This window comes from Phyllostomus discolor, chromosome 8, assembly GCF_004126475.2.
Source record: "Phyllostomus discolor isolate MPI-MPIP mPhyDis1 chromosome 8, mPhyDis1.pri.v3, whole genome shotgun sequence".
Lineage (NCBI taxonomy): Eukaryota > Metazoa > Chordata > Mammalia > Chiroptera > Phyllostomidae > Phyllostomus > Phyllostomus discolor.
The window spans coordinates 25,126,388-25,133,163 of record NC_040910.2 but is presented as its reverse complement, the minus strand read 5'-3'; the positions used below and the strand labels follow the sequence as shown (position 1 = coordinate 25,133,163).

The 6,776-nt window shown below is 43.9% G+C and overlaps 1 pseudogene; it reads right to left on the bottom strand.

Moving 5' to 3' along the window:
- Positions 1-1,292: 1,292 nt before the first annotated feature.
- Positions 1,293-3,230, bottom strand: LOC114503487 (annotated as a pseudogene).
- Positions 3,231-6,776: the final 3,546 nt, after the last annotated feature.

The following is a 6,776-nucleotide window of genomic DNA, read 5'->3' as shown; positions in this document are numbered from 1 at the left end:
GCTTATCATGTAAATTTAAAAATATATACAGAGGTAGAGAGGGTAGTAGACTGTACCCTTCTATGCACCCATTTCCCATAATTATTAATACCTATTAATATATCCGGCCTATTTTACTTGATTTTAGTTTTATACATGCCTGCTCCCTCAGTGGATTTTTCTGCAGAAAATGTAAGACCGCTTGTCATTGCAGAATGAAATGCTTTCATTCTTCAATTATTGTTGAATGCTGAATTATATATATAAAATATATAACGCCAAGCTAAGATGATTTACAGTTTCACACAAGGCATGGGGCATAATAGAACCTTGGTTTTGTTCCAGATTAAGGCAATTCATTCTCCTGTGCACATCCAAATCTAATTGAACACAAACAGGAGTTTGTAGGAATGAATGTAAAGGTTTATTTTTAAGGAAATGGCACCACGCCTGAAGTCACAGGTGAGCTGGCTCCCTGATGGCCAGCACGGGGATGGAAAATATGTGGGACAAGTTATCAATGATGGTGATTAAGGGAGGTGGGGTCCTGGGCTCTACTGACTGGTTGGGGTGAGGGTAGGAAGCAACCTATCGTTTTTTTTTTTAATCATTGTTCAAATACAATTTTCTGCCCTTTACTCCCCCATTCCAGCCCACCCACCCATCCCTCCCCACCTCCCTCCCATTTCCACCCCCCCTCCTCCCCCAGTTTTTGTCCTATACATTTGTTCCTGTAAACCCTCCCCATTCTCCCCTGAAATTCCCTCCCTTCTCCCCTTTCCCCGCTGGTCACTGTCAGCCTGTCCTCTATTTCAGTGTCTTTGACTATATTTTGCTTGTTTCTTTGTTTTGTTGTTTAGGTTCCTGTTAAAGGTGAGATCATGTGGTATTTGTCTCTCACTGCCTGGTGTATTTCACTCAGCATAAGGAAAGCAGCCGATCTTTATGTCAGATCCTGATGTCAGCCTGTTTGGCTTTGTGGTCCTGGGGCCATGGCACTTTCAGGGGCCTGGGGCTGTCACACAACTGAAGTTAGGATGTTATCTTTTTTTAAAAATTTTTAGTTTAATTATTGTTCCAGTACAATTTTCTATGTTTTACTCCTATCCCAGCCCACCCACCCAGCCCTCCCCACCTCCCTCCCATTTCCACCTGCCCCTAGTGTTTGTCCATGTGTCCTTTATATTTGTTCCTGTAAACCCTTCCCCTTTTCCCCTGAAATTCCCTCCCCTCTCCCCTCTGGTCACTGTCAGCCTGTTCTCTATTTCAGTGTCTTTGGTTATATTTTGCTTGTTCTTTTGTTTTTACTTTTATTTTTTTAAAGTACAATTTCCATTTTATTTTTTTTAAAGATTTTTTATTTATTTACTTTTAGAGAGGGAAGGGAGGGGGAGAGAGAGAGAGAGAGAGAGGGAGGGAGAGAAACATCAATGTGCGGTTGCTGGGGGTTATGGCCTGCAACCCAGGCATATACCCTTGTTACAGAGCACACAAGGGGAGCCTGAGACGATATACTATTATTGAAAGAAGCCCCGGGTCCATTATGTCTGCCACCCGAGGAAAGACGTCTCTCAATGCCAGAGATTTGTGAAAAGGAAAGGAAATGTTTATTTAGTGCTATACAAACTTCAAGTAGTGACCTAATGTCTTTATCAAAAATCCTAAAGTCCCTAAAAACACCCACAAACAGGCACAGTCCTTCCTTCCTTCCCCCTTTGCCCAGTCCAGAGTACCATATCTCAGGAAAGGAAATGGAAGTCCATGGCTCAGGCAGTCCTCTGGTTCTTCCCAGTTAGTCCTCCATCTCGACTGGGAGACCTCCTTGGGTTCCCAGCACCCTCAGCTGAGTCCCTGGGATCTCTGCTAAAACCAGGTGGTGGTTCCCCCTTCTAAAGCTGCGGGAGTCCCCACTCAGGCAAAGGCACATGGTCCTCTCTCCCAGGGCCATGGGAGTCCCCCACTCTGCCAGAGCCGCGTGGTTCTCCCTCTCTCAGGGCTGCGGGAAGGGAGAGTCCCCACTCTGTCCAGGCCGTGTGGTTCACTCTCTCAATGGCTGCCGTGTCTGGGTTTAAACCCCCCGCGCCAATCTTCCTCTGCAGCCCCATTTCCAACTCCTCCTACACTTGGGCACACTTGCCCCCAATCTGCTGTCTTCTCCAGCTTTTCTGGTCGCCATCATGGGTCTGCGCAGGTGTCACCCCATGTCATGGAGCCAATCTTCTCCCAGCTCCCACGCAGGCGCTGTAACTCGGGGGACCTGCCCCTTAGAGCCATCTTGGGGGGAGATCCCTTTCCATTCCCCTGGCCTTGAGCCTGGCCATAGCTATTTAGCATATTTAAGCAACCAGCCAAAGGGTATAGGTATGTTAAATGACCACGCCATGGATTAGCTGCAAAGCTGCCCTGCATGTTCTTGTTCTGTGTGCCCCTTCCCCCAACTCACACCTGTGGGGGAAGAGGTGAAGACACCTTAAAATCTCCTGGACACCTTGAGTTCTGGACCCCATTTCAAATGCCTATTTGGGCCCTGGCTGGCATAGCTCAGTGGATTGAGCGCGGGCTGTGAACCAGGCATCGCAGGTTCGATTCCCAGTCAGGGCACGTGCCTGGGTTGCAGGCCATGACTCCCAGCAACCGCACATTCATGTCTCTGTCTCTCTCTCTCTTTCTCCCTCCCTTCCCTCTCTAAAAATAAATAAATAAAATCTTTTAAAAAATGCCTATTTGGGGTCCCCCCCTCTTGGCTGCACCTTGTAACACCCTTGCTGGGAATTGAACCTGGGATACTTTGGTTCCCAGCCCACGCTCAATCCACTGAGCTACGCCAGCCAGGGCTCCATTTTATTTTTTTCCAGAGAACTTTTCTTCAGTCCTTTAGGGCTCCTTACATGGGCTTTGGTGGAGGTTGTGGAGCAGCACCCGCAGGTCTGAATCTGGGTGGAGGTGTTTGGTCTTTCCGGGCTTCCTGAGAACGATTCCTGACCACTTTGCTGTGAATGGCACAGCTCACACAGTGATGCAGTTTCACACACAGCTTGGGAAGCACACAGGCATCAAAGATACTCGCTTCCTAAATGTCCCTGACGACTGCAACCTCTACTATGTTTCGAATGACGAACTTCTTAATGGCCTTATCCTTGGGCACGCATCGAGTGCAGTTGGTGCAGCAAATAGGCTGCACATGGCCATAGCCTTTTTTGGCATGACCATTGTTCCTTCTTTTCTTCGTCATCTTGGAAGCAAGGACCCGAAAGAGGTTGTTATCTTTAATTTGACCTAAAATCTCTTCCCTTGATCGACACCTGAGGCTTTGTTCTTAAGACAGTTTAATGGCTGACCGGAACCTGATGTACTAAGGGCTTCAAAGGTGGAGGAAAGAAAGAAAGGAAGCAAGTGACTCATGGAGCCATTAGACTGGACCAGGCCCGTACGAATCAAGAAGCCAGAAATAGGGTCATGCTAAAGAAATGGAGCTGCTGTGGGTTACAGTTTAACACAGCCTAGGAAAGTGGTGTCTGTGGAGGACCACAGAAATCAAAATTAAGGAGAGGTCGACTCTTGAGAGATTTATGAATATACAATACCAAAAAATAACAACAGTGCTTAAAGCCATCTATCCAGTTTTCCATGTCAGAAAACCTGAGAGTCATCATTAATACCTCCCTTTTCCCCCAACGCCCCAAAGAACTTGCAACTAGAGGTTCTATTTATTCAGCATGTTCAATATGTATTCCCATAGTCACTGCCTTAATTCAGGACTTTATTTCTTTCCTGGACTAAGGAAACAGGCTTCTAACTGGTTTCTTTCTTTTTTTCTTGAATTTATTAGGGTGACATTGGTTAACAAAATTATGTAAGTTTCAGGTGTACGATTCTATGATACATGATCTATATACTGTGTTACGTGCTCACCACCCCACGTTAAGCCTCCTTCCATCACCCTTTACCCCCCTTTCTTCCCTACTGCCTTCTCTTCCCCCCTTCCCCTCCAGTAATCAACATACTGCTGTCTGTGTCTATGAGTTTAATTCATCTTTTGATCTCTAGTGTCACCCTTTCCAGTTGCTCCTCCAAGAACCATTAGTAAGATCTTTTCTAAGTGTAAACAGATTCAGTTGGCTTTAACAAAATGTTAAAGCCCTTGGGGCCTCCTATCATGGGAGAATAAAGAAAACACTCCTTTTGAAAAACTAGGTTGCTTGTAACCACACAGAAACTCCATTTCTTTAACATGACCCTTTCTCCTTCTGACTCTCTACTCCCTTCCTTAATCATAAGCCCTTAAGGATGCCAGATTCTGGTAGAGATCAAACTGCCTTAAGAACAAAGCTTCCAGCCTGTTGACCACAGAAACAGAGTTTCTGTCGAACTAAAGGTAACATCGTGACTTCAATCCAAGGCCGATGAAAGCCGAACAAATCTATGGGACCTCACCCTCCTGAAACCGGTGTGGCTCAGTTGGTTGGGCATCGTCCCTCAAAGCAAAGGGTCGTTGGTTCGATTCTCAAGGCACGTGCCTGGGTTGTGGGTTTGGTTCCCATCAGGGTATGAATGAGAGATAACTGATCAATGTTTCTCTCCCTCTCTTTCTCCCTCCACTTCCCTCCCTTCTCTTTAAAAGTAAATAAATAAAATCTTTTTTAAAAAGGAGAGATTCCCAAGAGTGTAAAATAAAAAACAAAAACAAAACAGACAGAACAAAGCCATTGCTGACATCAGAACCCGATACGATTACCAACTACTCCCTACCAATCCCAACCAATCAGTAGGACTCACAACCCCAACTCATTTAGCCACAAAGATTAATGATTTCCGCCCTATAGAAACCATTCTCTGGAAGCCACTGGGGAGCCAGCCTTTGAGCATTAGCTTACCTGTGACTCCAGGTTTGACACCATTTCCTCAGTGAATGAACGTCTACTTTTCTTGGCTTTGAACTCCCGTTTGCGTTTGATCGGGTTTTCACGCATGCAGGCAGACAGGCCCAGAGCTCTAGTCTGGCCAGACGTGGACCCTGTCTATTTCTTCAGTCTCTCCTCTTACTCTGTCTGCACAAATATTACTTGTGCTTTTTTCCAGGCTCTGAATTATTTTAGACCACTATGATTTTTTATGTGTTGCTCTAACACATATGTGTTGCTTTATGTGTTTTTCCCTAACCCTCCCCCTATGGTGCCAGCAAGCTCTAACTTACTGCCAAGCTTCAGTAATGTCGCTTCCATCTGTGGGGGAAAAAAGTAAAATGACAAAATTTTGTTCACAATGATAACTTAAATATTATTTCGGACTTTCGGTATTCTGCTCATACTTCTTACCTCATTTATTCCTCAAAAACCTCCATGAAGCCTGTAAGGCTGGCACTGGTTTCTGTGGAAGAGAAAACCCAGTAGAAGCAGCAGTCGGAGGGAGGGGGAGGGAGGAGAAGGCCTTGGGAAACTCCAGTAGGCACCATTCAGGTCGCATCTTACAGAATTGATGCCCCGGGTCCTGCGGCAAGTGAATCTGCCTTTGTTTCACAGGCAACACTTTCAGAGCTCACAGCAGGGATGTCTTTGGTTATGCAGATTTTTGACTTTTTTTTTTTTTAAGCTGTCAGGTCCACTAATTCTGAATAATAGACAACTAAAAAGCTTTCGACAGAAAGAAAGTTCATTTTTTTTTCCTCACCTTCTTCACTCGCAGATGAACGCAGGTCAAAAGTTTAGAGAAATTTGGTTTAAAATGGCATCCGTGTTTTGTTATGGTACATTTTGATTTCTCAGTGCAGAAGTGATTTAATAGTAAACTCCTGTTGGTCCAATTGGAGGTCATGGGAATGGCTCTACCTGAATGTAAAGAATTGGTTTTAAATTATTAGATGGCCAAGGGCTTACAGAGATCAGAGTTAGAGGGGCAGTTTATGACCTTTACCTACACTTGAACTGGAAAGACAATCTGCATTTCCAAAGACGTTGAGGGTTCCAGGGTGAGTTTCTGTGGTGACACTCGGAAAGACGGCTCACTCCGGGCTGAATGAAGGTGGACAGATGTGGGCCGGAGGTTCTGAGCAGGCGACGCTGCCAGTGAGAGCTGACAACCAACTAGACTTGCCCCAGGAATTCCTGTTTTTTTCCAGATGCAGTATGCAACTAATTTTTTGTTGACATTTGGTAAATAACAATTTAAAAATTTTAGCGTTGTCATATGTGTGAGAATGGTGAAAATGGGAAAGATTTTTATTGTAAAATGCTTTTCTTCAGGTTGTGGGAACAATTTAAATTTTCAGTGAATGCTTTTTGATAACAGATATATGGATAATAACATTAATTTCAAAGTTCTGAAAACTTATTTTAAGTTTTACTTTGTAGTTTCACATCATAATGTTTCTGAGGGCAGTGATGTGCTTTTGTATACTAAGAGTTAAATTACCCAGTCAGGGCACATGCCTGGGTTGCAGGCCACGGCCCCCAGCAACTGCACATTGATGTTTCTCTCTCTCTCTCTTTCTCCCTCCCTTCCCTCTCTAAAAATAAAGAAATAAAATCTTTAAAAAATAGTTTAAAAAGGAGTTAAATTAATATAATATGTCAAAAATAAACTGATTAATTTGGATGATAATAATAATTCCACAGTTAGACTGATAACCTCTCCCATTGAACAACACAATCTTGAGAAAATAATTAGATAAAGCTGATTATTTTTAAGATAAAATTTAAGAAAAGTTGGATATTTTGGAATTGAAAATTAGTTAAAACAGCAATTTAAGCTCTCAGAACTATGTTTGAGAATGCTAAAAATTAGCCTTTCTTCAGTTAAAA